This window comes from Taeniopygia guttata, chromosome 3, assembly GCF_048771995.1.
Source record: "Taeniopygia guttata chromosome 3, bTaeGut7.mat, whole genome shotgun sequence".
In the NCBI taxonomy this organism is placed as follows: domain Eukaryota; kingdom Metazoa; phylum Chordata; class Aves; order Passeriformes; family Estrildidae; genus Taeniopygia; species Taeniopygia guttata.
In genome coordinates this window covers 8,029,702-8,045,093 of record NC_133027.1, presented here as the reverse complement: position 1 = coordinate 8,045,093, position 15,392 = coordinate 8,029,702, and the positions used below count along the sequence as shown (strand labels likewise).

General features: G+C 38.7%; 1 protein-coding gene across 5 annotated transcripts in view; it reads left to right on the top strand.

Moving 5' to 3' along the window:
* KLHL29 (kelch like family member 29) overlaps positions 1–15,392 on the top strand; it is a 386,612-nt gene that overhangs the window by 63,459 nt on the left and 307,761 nt on the right. For 4 of the 5 annotated variants that reach the window (XM_030269454.4, XM_030269456.4, XM_030269453.4 and 1 more), the window contains exon 2: positions 2,606–2,712. The exons of the other annotated variant lie outside the window; for it this stretch is intronic. The gene's annotated coding sequence lies outside the window, so the exon portion shown is untranslated. The remainder of the gene's footprint in view (positions 1–2,605; positions 2,713–15,392) is intronic. 5 annotated transcript variants of the gene reach the window in all.

Genomic DNA, 15,392 nt, shown 5'->3' with positions numbered 1-15,392 from the left:
ACACTGCTGTCTAGAGCCTGCCATGTGCTTTGTAAATATTCTTCATGTCTTTCATTATTGAGGTGAGAGAGAAAAAGATTTCCTTTACGTAAAACTATCATTGGCTACTCTGGCTTCTTTCCTATCTGAAACCCATTTTATTTTTATTAGTCTCGATTGTTTTTTTCCTATTCTGTGAAGTTCTGGAACAAGAGTCCTGAGATGGCTTTGAGAAGTGAAGATTCCCTAGGGAGATCTTTCAGAGTAGCTCTGGCCTAGTGTTGCCCTTGGAGATGATGGGGTAACTATGATATGATGAGTCACTATGCAAAACAGAAATTGCTCCCTTGAGTAATTTCCACTTTTTTTCTTTCCATAAACTGCTTCATGAAAACACTGGGTTTTCTTCAGCAAACTAAAAGCAAAACAAAGAAAATATTCCCTTTTTGTTTCAGCATTTTTAGGCAGTCCATGGTATATTCCTTGGTTATCTTGTGAAAGTCAGAAATGCTCAATTAAAAGTAAATTAAAAAGTCACAACAACATATACAAGAAGTGTTAAGTAAATAAATAAGTAGACCAGCTATTAGAAAAGTCTCAGCTCCAAAATGAGTCTAGACCTGTGAAGAAGAAAGGTTTAGGAAGAGCATGGAGCCCTGTTTGATGGACTGAACTATAGTGATGAGGGATAATGTGGGCAGGATGTTCACATTTCCACACTCTCCCCAGCCTTTCATGTGCTTCCTCTTTCATCATCTTATGTTTTCAATAAACTAATCTGCAGCTGGACAGTGGTTAGACAGAAGAGAGTTTTTTTTCTGCCTGGAGCTATATGACCTTTAAAGTTCCTTTCGACTCAAAGATGGCCTTGAACACCTTCAGGTCTGTAGATGGTCTTGGCTCTGATATTCTCTCATAGTGGGTGGTTCTTCATTTCCCACATGCCTGCAGTTCAGGCAGTGTGGGTAGATCACCTGTGACTCAGACTGAGGCAAGAAAGTCATTGAGTACCTTAACGTGCTCCATATCCCAAGTAACTAGGTTTCCCATTTCCTTCTGGAGAGGCTGAACATTTTCACAGGTCTTCCCTGTAGGCACAAAAGCACTTATAGAAGCATTTGGTTTTGCCCTTGATGTCTTTGGCCAGATTTAGTTCTATCAGCACTTCAGCTTTCTTAACCTGATTTGGGATGTCATTCATCTGGCTCTAATCTCATGCTTTTAAGCTTTTTTTTTAGTAGTTTGATCTTTTTTACCTCGTTTCTCAGGCCGATAGTGCGTTGTGCCTTTCAGCCAGCTCTCATTACAGATCATTCATTGCAGCATGAGCCATTTGGTCAGCTAGTCAAGCCAAAGTTGCTGTATGCTTCATTTGCAAAAATGTAGTAGGAATTTAGCAGTTTTATTAAACTCTTAATGGAGCTCATTGCCTGACTGATCCACAGAGTGACCTTGGATAAGTCATTCAGTTTTTCTGTGTGCTCATACCTTTACCATCCTCACCTTCACCACACTTCTTTGGGCTGTAAATATTCAGCACTGCATGAGTTTCAGGTTTTCACAAGGGAAATTACTTGGTCAGGCTATTTAAACATAGCAAAAGTCATACATATATTCTGAAATAATACCCTAGCAGGGAAGGGAGATAACTTCCAAGGGGATGTTTTGCGTGCTAAACTTTCCATAGCTAGCAGGTTGGATTAGTGGAGTGTTACTCTACCACTTCAAAATTATTATAAATAATACACAAAAGTAAAGTTTATATAAAATGAGAAAAGACTTAAGCTGAGGCAATGGGACAGAAGCCCCAATTGCATTGCAGAGGGAAGTGCACTGTAAACTTCAGATTCAGATTTTTTCAACTCAGTTACATGTATGCAGCAATCTTGTATTTGTAAGAATCTTCTTGGTAGAAACTGAAACTCTAGGGCTAAAAACGTGAAATCAATAGGCACAGTTATATCCACTTCAAAAAAAATTGTATTGATTTGCAGATAACGACAGCAGTTCATTCTTGCAGGATTACATGCCACTTCCTGTCATAAAGATTACTTCAATATGTATTGCATCTGAAATGGAGACTGTAGGGATAAAACTGCTTTGCTGTAATGAATAGATATTTTACTCTGTGCATTAAAATGAGATATATTCCTTTAAATTTATCTCCAGGGATTATTTTGATTTCATGGGCAAGCTCTGTGTTACCAAAGACTCTAGAACAGTATTAAACTTTTAAATAGTCTTGGATTGCCTTGTTTTTGCAAGTGCTTGAACTCATCCTCTCTTTGATAGCAACTAATTAAGCAAAATATCGTGCTCTTTCTGGTCTCCTCCACATCCTTGATTAGAGGGTTAACACCATGTTACCTTGGGTATTAGATGTTCTTTGCTAAACCCTGAGTGCCTACCAGCATGTAACTCTGTGCTTTGTAACAAATTTCTGTCGCCTTCTGGGGTTTAAGTTCTCTATTCTGATCATGGTGGTCTCCCATTGAGCAGCTTTTTTCTTCTTTTTTTTCTATTTTTTTTTTTATTCCAGCTCTGTGATTTATTTGAAGCCTATTCTCATTACACATAGGTGATTTTGTCTTTGTGTGTTAAAGTAACTCTTTTCAACTCTTTCTAGGTAATCTGGCTTCCCAGAAATCTTCTACTAAATGCAAGGGTTTGCTGTCCTGTTTACTGACTGTTACACCTGAGGCTGATTTTGATACAGATTGTGGATATCATAGGGTAAGTGTGCAGATGTCTCTTTTTTTTTTTTTTTTTTTTTTTTAATGGTTTTTCTTTCATGGTGTCTTCCTGGCTTACACAAACACAATTTGGGCATTGCTTTCTCTTTTAGTGGCTGCAGCAAGTCCCAATTGCAGCAAGTGCAGCTGAGCATCTGTGTTATCATAGAAAGATATTGTAATATGGTAAATGCTAATGCTGTAAGCCTGATCAGGACTATTTTAATTTGGTGGTGTAGCTCCAAGAGGGAGCAAAGTTTTTTGTTTTATATAGGCCTAGACTCATGGGGCCATATCTTATAAAACTGTAAAAAGCTGTAAGAAGCTTATTTGGGCATAGTGAACTTTGAGATTTAAGCGATAAAAGTGCATGTATTTTTATATTACAAATGAAAAATTCTTCATAATGTACATGGTTAAAATATCTCTGAAGTTTGCAAGATTGAGTTCAAATATTTGGAAAAGCGAGATAAAAGGTTAGTTGGTTTCTTGGGGGCATGGAAAGGGAAAAGAAAGAACTGATTCCTTCTCTTACTCCAATCTACTATGCATATTACAGTAGAAACTTAAATACTTGACTTCATTGTTGAATGACTCTTGTGGAATTTTTCACCCCTCCTGCCTATGGGAGGAAAGTTCAACTTTGTGAACAGACATTTGACTTTTCTTTCTTTTTTTTTTTTGCTTCTTCCTCAGTCTTGATCTTGCCTGCTGTTTTTCTTGCTTATTCCCTTTTCTAGCTTCTTTTTGCACTTCTCCGTTTTTTTCATTATGGAGCTAATCCTGTGCCTTATGCTGTTTCTTGTCCTCCTGTCTTCCTTTGACCAGCTTTCTGGCTTCTTCCATCCAGATACATAATTTTTTGGGATAATTCAGGCTGGATAACACCTGTACAGTTGTCTAGTCCAGCTTCCTGCTCACAGCAACATCACTTTTAAAGCAGGTTGCTGGGGACCATATAGGGTTGGGTTTTGAATATCTCCAAGGATGCAAACTCCAAGATTTTGTAGATCCCTGTTACCATGTGTCACCACCTCATGAAGGATATTTTCTTCATTTATAACCTGAATTTTCGTTGTTGCAGCTTCTTTGTTCTTGTCACAAGAATAGGCTCACTCTGTTCTCTCTGTATCCCTTCCCTTTGGGGAATTATCCCTTCCCTTTGGGGAATTGGAAAACACAGTGAGATCTGGGGGAGACCTTTTTTCTAGACACCACTGTCCTCCACTGGACTTTCTCCAGTATGTCAAAGCCTTCTTGTTCTGGAGGGCTCATAAATCCTGGAGGAAAGAGGAGAATTGCTTCCCTGGGCCTGCTGGCTGTGCTCTCACCAGCACAGCTCAGAATGGACACACTGTGTTTGTTTCAATGGCATGTTGCAGGCTCAGATTATACCTACTGTGTGTCAAGACCACTAAGTCCCATATTATTTTTCATATTTTCAGTTTGTTTAATCTTTCTCATACACTGTCATACATTCCTTACTTCCAGCATTTGCTCTTTCTTCACAGGATTCCTTATTGAACACTTCAGTATCCCCAGTGCACCTTCAGCACAATGTTTCTAGCAACCTCTTCCCATAAATGTGCATGAGCTACACTTCGGAAATAGTGAAACACTCTTGGAAATAAGTTTATTTCCATGAGCAGCTAGCTTAAAGCTTTCCATGTAGCTTTGATAATTTAAAATTATTTTTCAATTCCTGTCATTGGTATATTCACAATAGATCAGGAAATAGTGTGTATGCTTGGGTGTGTGCAAATGTGCATGAGAGAGTGTATTTAATCCTTTTTTCTGTACTGCCAGTACACAGCCATAAATAGTGTATATAATAATATATATATGAAACTTGCTGGAAATCAAGTTTGAGTTATGAACAAGACTTACCTTATGTTTGTCCCTGCATGTGTGTGTGTGATGCTACAAATTGCAGATGCCAACAACTGTAATTGTAGTGGTGGTTAAATCAAATGTTCGACTCTTTTTCTTTTTTTTTTTTTTTGGTGGCCCTCATGATGAATAATGCATCTGCTTTTCCTGTATTTTAATAGACCCTGTATTGGGGAGGTATTCCAGAGAAGGAACACTCAGAAATACAGTCTCAGCCTTAGCTTGACATGATGATCAGATGATTCTTGGGGAAAGGAGATGTAGCCCTGTGGTCCTGGAAGCTTTGTGCATGATTCCTTAGGGGAAGGACCAAGAGGACATCAGTAGTCCTGTGTTGAGTTCTTCATTACTAGTTTGGCCAGGGTGGCTGGAGCTCCTGTACAAATCCCTCTATTTATATCTGCCAAGGATAACAAAATAATGCACTGGAGTGCAAGTGGAGCAAAGAGGGTTAAACATACTAAGTCAGGGGAAAAAACAATTGGGCAGAAAATAAGAGAAGTGGAAAGGAAAGGAAAATGTACAGAAAGGAGGATAAAGACTTGCAAGAAAGTGTGCTGGTTTTAATTCAGAAAAGTGTTGTCCAACTCATGAAGAAGTAGTTACACTAGTGCAGCTCATATGGTGATGAGTGACAGTTTTATTCACTTTCTGTGGTGGGGAATGTCTAGTAAATCTGGCTTGTGATAAGTTGCCACATTGCCTAGTCACATCAGTATGAAATGTCTGTGATAATCGTAGGCTGAATATCCAGTTACTGCAAAGTGATTCTCTTGGGCTGTGTGATGCCCATGAGTGTTTCTGCCACAGTGGTCTGGTTATATATGTAACAAAAGAATTTAAAAACTAGTAATTTGGAAATGAGAAGCCAGGTGTGTCCAGCTTCTCTTGGAGGCTTCTGTTATATGAGAGAAATTGTTTGAAAAGGTTCTGATTTTCAGGATGGACTCCCACTGTCTCCTTCTGGTAGTGAGCTGCATGTAGGAGTTGCACACTTGTTTGTCTCACCCGTTTTTGGATATTCCTAGTTCAGCTGTTCCCCTTAAAAAGCCTTCTAACTCAATTTCTCTGAAGGATATAAATAGTATTTCTGCATGTTGACTGTAGCCCTATATATCCTGATAGTCACGTGTGGTTGCAGTTTTTGTATTCCAGCTGAAGAAGTACTTAACCCCAGTGTTTTCTGGTTCAAACTGAATTAATTTTCACCATATGCAGCACCCCTTACAATAGTGCGGGTGGTAGGGAGGAATTTGAAATGATGTTGAGAGCTGTTTTGGTGATGAAGTTATTTTAATAAGTTTGGGTCTCCCTGCACAGCAGACTGATTGTTTTCTGGAGTATTTCTTAGGAGAAGAGGTCAGGAAGGTGTGTAAACTCTAATGACCACATGTGTTTAGGAACTTGAGCGCAGTGATTGTGTTTTGCTTTTCATTTTTCGCAGTTTCCAAGTGGGTGAAAGCAAAGATTTGGATTTGTTCCATTTTATCCCTTTCAGAAGAAGGAGCAAGCCAAATAAAGTAAAAAAAAGTTAGTCACAGAAATACAGGGTCATATTTCGTGGGTGAATTTGTGATAAGCTTTGGGATGCAGCAGAGAAACCCAATAGCAACTTCGCTTGTCTTTGGGATGGTATTCAAAGAGCAGTTCACTTTGTAGGGATTGTCTTGTCCAAGCTCCTGCTCAAATCAGGCAAACTGCAGAGGCAGGGCAGGTTGTTCAGGGCTGTGTCCATGTCCAAGCAAGTCCTTTAATACCCCTGAGGATGAGAGCTCTGCAGCCTCCCCACAAAGCCGTTCTGCTGCTTAAGCACCTGCTCTGAATTCTTCCTTATCCCTTACTAGATTTTCCCTTGGTGCAGCTTGCACCTGTTGCCTCTCTTACTGCACACCCCAGGAAGATTCTGGCTCACCACATGCTCCACATCTTTAACCATGACAAACTGGAGATATATGGTTATAAAAAGCTCAAATCAGTGCTTCCCAAGCACTTGTGAATCAGGCAGCATTTTGTGAGTTTGCATCCATTTAACAGCATCTGTATTAGGGTTTGGGTTTTTTTTTTTTTTGGTTTTGGTTGGTTTTTAAAATTTTGTCTGAGTTTTTTTGTTTGTTTGTGGGTGGGGGGGTTGCTTTATGTTTTTTTTTGTTTGTTTGTTTGGTTGGTTGGTTTTGGGTGTTTTGTTTTTTTTTTAAAGAGGACTCTTGATTTTACTGTGCTGTTACGTCAGGGAGCAAGGATGGAGTGAGGCACAGACAACACTCAGTCTTCACATCTCTGTAGATGCCAAAACAAAAATACCTGTGTTTGTTTCTGCCTATAGACAGTACATGTCAAATAGATATGGATTTAGTCATAAAGCTTGGAGTTGGATATGCTTCTCATTCCTGTCTCTTCCACACCTGTCTTAGTAATACCTGTGCCTCAACTTCATGCCTTTAAAATAGAGATTATGCACTCTTTTTCACAGGAATTCTACAAGCCCTACAGTAACCTAAATGCTCTTAGTTACTTAGGAGAAAACTGCTGTAAAAAGGTTAAAATATGTATTTTTGTGGTATAAACTATATGTTTGTACTTGCACAGATTTATGTTAGCTGTATACTTTTTGTAGGCTGCTTTTAAACCTAAGGAGTGTTATTCTATAATGCATTGTGTTACTGTACAAATTGGATGCTTTTATCCAAATTACGTGTTGGAAATCAAAGGTGACATACACAGGGGTTGTTAGGATAGCCTTTTTTTCACACAGAAGATTTGGAAGGAGAAAGAAAGCTTAGAAACTTGATTCTTTTAAAAAGTAAGTTCTTTTATAAAAGCAGTTAAGTATTCTTTCTGTCAGCTTTAATAATAATGAGCTTTTTGGTGCTGGGATGAGCGATAATTGCAAATGGCAAAAAGTCATCAGAATGTTGTTGCTCTGATTGCAGATTTTATTAATCGTAAAAGAAATGATTCACCTAGAAAGGCTCTTTTATAAATACTCATTTATATGAAGATTTTCTGCCTAATTTATTTTGTGTTTTTAAAAAAATTTAAAAAACCTTCAAAACCCCACAACCAGGAACCTGCATAAACATAGTCCTGTCCTTCAAAACACTGATTATTTTGTCCTTCCCATCTAGTTTGCTTAAAATGTCGTCTGTGCTCCTTCTTATCAGTGGCACCAATCTTAATTTTGCCTCCTCTTACTCAGAAATGTATGTGAAACTTTTTGGAATTATTTTGTAGTTGAGTACTGTGCATCTTCCCTGCATGAATTTCCTCCACATTTAAAAAGGATGTTTATCTTTTATGAATGACTTCTTGGGTAGATGAGTTGTTTGGCCCTTTACATGTTTCTGATCTCATGATGTGTTGGGATTTGCAGATGTAAATTAAATTTTCATCTGTTTTCTCCCACTCCTTTTATGTTGTTTTCAACATGAGTCTTGAGTTAATAAAAATGGAGCATATCCTTCACTGTAAGAATACAATTAATCAGTGAGCCTGCCCTGTGAGTTTAAAACAGGGTACATGCTAAAGTATCTCTTTAATTGGGGTTTTCGATGGTAAACTTTTTGGGGTAATGGTGCATCCTTTTCATGTGCCTGCTAGAGAATTCCTACAGAGAGCATTGCTACGGCATGAATATTCAACAGCTGTCTGCCCCTGGTTCCTTTTGCTGAAATATTAATAGAGCAGTGATTCTTCACCTAATCGTGCCGAGATCAGGTGCCTGTAACTAATCCTACTGACAATATCCCAATATCCTGCACACACCCCAGCCTTCTTGTGGGATCACACCTTTCTGGACCATGCTGAACACCAGCTGCTCTCAGCAAATCCACAACTGCTAATGCTAAAATCATGATGGGCTCTGCTCCTGGCTGTGTGCCACCAGGTCACCCTTTCAGCCTGCAGAAGGACAGTAACTCCAAGGGGGCAATAAAGCTGCTACTCATCATAGCAAAAGAGAGTTCAGATCTGCAGATGGAGGAGCACTTGACTGTAATGCCCATTGTGACAAAGCTGTCTTTGAACATTGCCGTATTGAGATCCTTCACCTGGCATTGTGATCACTTAGGCCTTTTCAGGACTGGGTTGCAGGAGAGTTTGTGGCAAATCTTCTAAGGAAGCGCAGAATTCCTGTGCCCTGCCATGCTTTGGGCTGTAACTTGAAAACAGAATTTCACAGGATTGATGTGGCAGACTTCTCAGTGTATTTTCTAAACTAATATTTAAAATATGCCCCACTAATTCTGGTCTTAGAGTTGGCTGTTGAAAGTCTAATGTATTTTAACACAAAATTATGCAGGCTGAAGTGAAGTTGGGTATGGTAGTGGAGCAGATTCTTCTGTTTCGTGTGTATTTGAAAGCTGAGAAAGCTTCTGCTGAAGTCAGACAACACTGGCTTGTCAAATTGCTCACGAACGAAAAGATTGCTCTTGGATGGAATTAATTTGCAGTATCTCATTTACTATCTTAGTTTTGTCATGAATTTCCCCTACTCGGCAGCTTGAAATGCCAAGTGAAAAAGTGTTTCAGTGGGAGATAATATAATATATTAAGAAAATGTTATTGATCACAGTATGCTTTTACTGGAAGATGACTTTTTCTGACCGGAACACAAGGGACTTTGCCTTGTTATAGTAGGAAAATGTATTGTAATATGCAAACAGGATTATTGTTAAGGTCACAGCAACTTTGTTTTTACATTCCATTTTTTCTGGAAGCAAGCTTCTGCACAGCTAATGCTGTCAGCTGGCTAGAGTGAGAACTATTTCAGTTTTGAACTTCCAAGCAAGAGATTGCAGCAAGTGTTCTTAGTTTTTGGAGTAGGGAATAAATACTGTTTTCCGCATCACCAAAGGTCAGGACTGTATTTCGATAGGGATCACTGTAAGCACTTCATTATGATGATGGACGGCTTTGTGGTGGTTCTTTGTTGTAAGCAATTAATGTACTTTTCCCCATCACACATGTGTTTTACATGTACTTTACAGACAGAAAATGTTGCACATGTGGGTTTAGAGTGGCTTCCATACACAAGGACTGTGAGGCACTTAATTTTTCTATGTAATGTGGGAAGATTAGCCAGGTGGAAGAGTCCATGTTGCTCACAGACATCTTATATGGGTCTATGGACATAATTGCTCTGCAAAGAATGAAAGCATAAAGTTGTGATGAGATGCTCAGTACAGGCAACTTCAGAGCAAGGACACTTTTAAACATGTTTGTTTTTAAAGAGGGCTTCCACTGCATAAGCAGTAACTCAGAGCCATTAAAACCTTGCTTGCAGTGAGGTTGCTTTCTGCTGAAAGGCTCAAAATTTCCCCTCAAGGGTAAGCATGTCATTAAGATGATAATTCTTAAAGTTATTTTCAGCTATTTTTTAAGGAAACTCATCCAAAGAACATTCTGCAAAACTTTGCTCTTCACCAAATCTTATCTCTGTGTGATATAAGTTATAGTAGTAGCCATGTTAATGTAGACTGGAAACAGAAAATCTCTTGGAATAAATTAGGGAGAGTTGTGCTGCAAATCCAAGAATATTGTCTTTTCTGTGTTAGTTTTCCTTTTGCCCTGCTCCACTTGCAACATATCCCTCCAGTGGTTTTCTCTGTTTTTGTTGCAATAAATCTCCACTTCAGTGAATTTGAAGATACAAAGCTGTCTGCAGAAATTAATCTCTGGTACAGTAGTGGGTTACTAACCTGCTCAAGGTTTCCACATGGCAAAATGATTTCTTCACTTTAAGAAACCGTTTCCTGCAACAGGCAAAGCACTGTTACTAAAATGGTTGTTATATTCTGAAATGTAATTGTATTTTCTCTGCAGATTTTTCTAATTCAGTTTGTACAATGAGAATTTGTTGTAAAGCAGGGGAACAGACATTAGTTGTGCACAAGACCTGTTTCCCTGCTTCCCTTTTGCAGACTCCTCTTCTGACATGTGCAGGAGAGAGACCACTTGTGTTATTAAAGCAAGCAGAATGGAACAGTTTAGATTTTTGCTTTTAAAAGAGTAAAAACAAAACCACAAGTCCCTAGATTTTCTTTTTGCCCTTTTTAGCTGCAGGAGTTTGCTATGGTTTATTTAGCTCAAGAAACATGACTTGACATGCAAGTGTAGTAAAGGTTAATTGTTGGGACTTCCCGCAAGGATTAATCCATTGTTTGTACTTAGGATGTTTAAAAATGTGCAAAATACTTTTTACTTTCCTTCATGGCTTAAGGAGTAGCAGAATTATGACCATCACTTCACTTCCCAGTCCCTGTGAGACCTTGGTTTAAGGCATCCTGGCTCACAGGATCGGCTCAGTTTGTGTGGATGTCTGCCCTGTGGGACTTGTGCTCCTAAAGATGCTTTATGTTGCCACATGCTTTCTTGCGACTTGGCAGGAAAACGATGCTCAGCCTTTGTAATTTGCTTCATCTTCCCAAGATGTGCCAGAGCTCACCCCACTCACAAAGCCTGTCTTGTGCAGACACGAGTCTCCAAAACGCAGTGGCAGTTCAGGACGGCTGGGAATGTGTCCCTGTCAGCTGTGTTCAGTAAGGATAGGTAGAGTTTCAACACGTGTTGTTTAAAAACAACTCTATCAACACAGCTGTTCAGCATTTCCTTGCAGCCTTTTGTGACTAGCTCTCCAGAATGCTGTTCAAAATACCACTAGAATCGGCTACATCTGGCCAACACCTTGGATGAACTCAGGTATTAGTTTGATATGCCTGAAAAGATGAATTATTTACACATAAATCCATTTAGTTTTCACGTTCCCTATCTTCATGAACTGAAAGATGAATGGAGGGAGAGAGGAAAAAGAGAAACCCCGTGGGAGAACAGTTTGTGCTGTTGAAATCATAGTTAAGTTGTTTTGTTTGGTTTTTTTAATGGTTCTTGGTGGGCACTGTAAACACAGGGAAAGTATCATTCACTTTTACTGCATCTTGTGCTGAGTGTGAGAATTCAGTAGTAAGCAGAAAAGACAACAGTCTATAAAATCCCGTTGTATGCTTGTAGAAGAGCTTGGTATAATGACATGAAAGGTATCTCTTAATCTATGCATCTAATTGTAATGCAGTAAAGAACAGCTTATCTGCTTACAAGTATGTGAGCAAAAACATTTACGCTGAGCATTTATGGGGACACAAAGAGGTGGCTCTTGAGGAGCAGAGAAGGCTTTCTAATTTGTTTTTCCAGCTTACGGGAGTTTTTTTTTTTTTTTAAAAAGTCTTTTGCACAGAAGAGATAAATTGAAAGATGCCGATAAATTGGAAGAGGTGGTGGAGTTGCTGTGGGAAGATCATGGCCAGATTTGAATCTCCCTTTGCACAGTCATAAACCTGCTCCTGAGCTGCTTCATGTCCCCGTGAGACCTAGCTCTGTATAGCCTGACTTTGAATAATAGAGTTGCCATTAGAGCCCAACATAAAAAAGATGATTGGCTGTGTGCTTGATTTACGGGAAGGCAGAAGTGGTGAAGCATACGGTACACCAGGGGATATTTATGCCGCTAATGCTTAAAACACAGCCCAGTGCTTTGCGCGCTGTAGATGCTTTCAAATGGCAAAAACAAAGGTGCGAATGGCAGTAAATCCAGTTATTCTGATAGTTGAATGGCCCCAGATCAAGATCAGGCTGTGCAGTCTCTTCAACATGCAGAGCAAGTCTGTTAAAGCCCCTGTTTAGTTACTGCCTGTTACAGGATTATCGGCTTTGAATCAAAGAAAATAATTTCAAATATGTTAGGATTTAGGGTATATTGTTTCATCTTCATCAGTTTCTAATGCAAGAATTATTTTTTCCAATTTATGTGCAAATGGGCTTTCAAAATCTGTTGCTGTGAACTGAGATTTTGTCAGATTTTTTTCCTTCATCAAATTACTCCTGTTCTGCTAATAACTGTCAAATTGCACCTCAACTCAGCATTTTCTTGATTTATCTTCCCTGCAGTAGCTAACAGTAGCTCTCTGAGGTGTATCACTTGGCTGCTGTGCAAACAGGCTGCTCTTAAGGTACTGAGCTGTGCATTTAAATTTTTTGAAATGTTACAGCAATTATATTTGATTCTTAGAAGAAGAATTCACTGTTGACTCAAACTGGATACATTTTTCAAAATATGGAGGGTTTTTTCTCAGATGTTCATAAGCTGAGCGGACATTTGGCATTCATCATTCTGCGATGTCTAAAACAAAATACTAACTCTATGTTTTTAGTCTGTTTTTTTCTAAAGAAAATATTAGTCAGATCTTTCTGCTAAATAATGCATTCTGCTCTGTTTGCACAAATCCATCTCTTTCCATGCTTCTCCAGGAAAACACTTTATGGGGAGGGAGGTCCTGGAGAAGCTGGTTTGGGGTTGGTTAATAACTCCCTTAATGTAAAGATGTTAGGGTTATTTCTGGCTGCTTCCTTTCTAAAGGTGTTTCTAATTAAAGAGCATTTGCTGAGCTTGGATTAATTTTGTGTGATACAGAAAATTCACCTGTATTCCCTAAAATACCATTTCTAAACAATTTTCTGCATTTAAAGCAATTTATTTCTCTCAACCCTCTATTTGGGGAAAACAGCTAGAAGAAAAAAAAAATACCTAGTTGTCTACTAAGCCTCTTCATGCAAAGTGCATATTAGCCCTTCTCCACTCATAAAAGAACTCACAATTTTATAGAAGTTGCTTGATACTAAGAAAATGTAGATGCACACCTGTGTGCTGTGTGGACTTGAACCAACAAGATCGATATATCCAAATTACAGCTGCTTTGTCTAGTATGAATGAGATGCTACTTCCATTTTCGGGTAAAAGAAATCAACAACTATTAATTTGGCAGAATTATTTATTTCTTACTGATGATATTTTCAGTGTATCTAATCAGAGCACTCATGAATAGAAATGAAACAATTTAAATAGAGCCAGTGTACATTGTATGATCTTGTTTTCTCAAACTGTTCCATAATGCAGTGAATAAATTTATCTGTTCTACTGAAAAGACTTCTGCAGAAATCATGCACAGTGCTTTCACCTCTATTATTTAATACAACTGTTGTATAACTCTTGGAAAATGGTTTTTTCTGCTGCTGCTACAGGCATCTGGAAAAAATGTTCATTTTGGGGCAAGAGAAGGGAAAAGCAGATTTAGAGAGTCTGAAAATCCAGGAAGGTGCACCAGGAACACTTAACTGAAAGGTGTGTAGAAAATGATTAAGTGATCTTACTTCATATTGCCCCCCAACCCCTGGATTAGCAAGGTCCAGATTTACAGAGGGTAAAGTAATGACTGAATAGAGGCTGATTCATCTGAGCCCCTTGGAGGCACAGGGAGAAATGCATCTGTTCAGAGGCAATGCTCACAGAATGTCCTGGTAGAGCTTGAATTTTACTCTGAATCTTTGGATAAATGTGGGACACTGTGAGAGAGAGACAAATTTTAGGTGGCCTTACCACTAACCAGCTTTTGGCTGTCCTTTAGGCCTGTTGGGATACTGCTGGGCTTTGCAGAAGGCTGTGTTCTCCTTGAGGTGTTGTCTTCTGAGTGTGCAGTTTGGGGTGGTGGTGGCCAAGGGTGCCAGCAATGAACTTTGCACTTGATGCTGATGGAGACCACTCTGTCATAAGGGTTCTGACCAAAATTCTGTAGTCTGCACTGTTTAAAATGCCTTTTTAGTAAAACTTTTCATCCAAAATTCAAATTTGTTTATTAAAAGTTAGTGTTTACTTAGAGGTCTTTGTAGGAAAATTTTTTTCTTTCCTGTTTTTTTTTCCCCCTGAGGAATTCTCTTTTGCACACTCCAGATTATTTATATGGGAAGCTTTGCTTATCCTTGGTAGCTAAGAACATAAACTGATCTTAGAGGTGAATGTACACAGCGTCGAAGCAAACTAGGAGACCGATGTGTTGTCTTATTCTTCCTACTGAAAGGATGCAGATGCAAAATGCCATCATAATTTCTGTTACAATGTCTTTAAAAATTGCAACTCCACTATCCAGGCAAGGTTTTGGTAAGCAAAATCTCCTAACTCAAACAGGTTTTAGGTTGCTGTAGTTCATTCATAGATACCAAAATAGAAATACTTGCTTCTCCTCCCTAAAGCTACGCTAGGATCATTCAGTATAAGCCATGGCACACATTTCACTTTTCCACGATTAATTCTCTTAATGCTTTGGAAAGGGTTGTGGGCAGTGCAGGTGGAACTGGCTGCTGTTTATGATCTATCCTTTACTTTCTTCTCCCTCTTTTTTTTTTTTTTTTTTTTTTTTTTCACTTGAGGAATTTTAATCCCAAAATGAATTCCAGCACTTAGATACTTTTAAAACCTTACTGGCAACCATCACCTCTTAATCTTTCTACATTTCTTGTGATTAGCAGTGCTTTCTAATCCTAACACCAGACCCAACAGCAACTGCTAACTGCACTACTTGTTTTACAGCTAAATCTAATCCTTCTAGCAGTCTGAGGCCAACATTATATTTATCACTCTGAAATTACTAACTACAAGATGTTGTGGCAGTTCTTCAGTTGTTTTTTGGGTTTTTTTTTGTGTGATGGTTGTTGTTTTATTTCTTTTCTTCTTTTTACTTTATCATTCCTTATCATGAATTGATAAATATAGCAATTAGTATATTTCCAGAAAAAATATGAAAATGGTTGCTTCCCCCCCTCCCTTCAGGCTTATTGTTCTTTTCTTTTTCTCCTTGTCCTGGAGAAGCAATTTGCTTTCTATCTGAGTTTATGACTAGTAGTGAGATGTGTAGGTGTAATGTGTTTTAGTGGCTTTTTTCCCCCTCTTCCTTTCCCTCCCCCCCACAC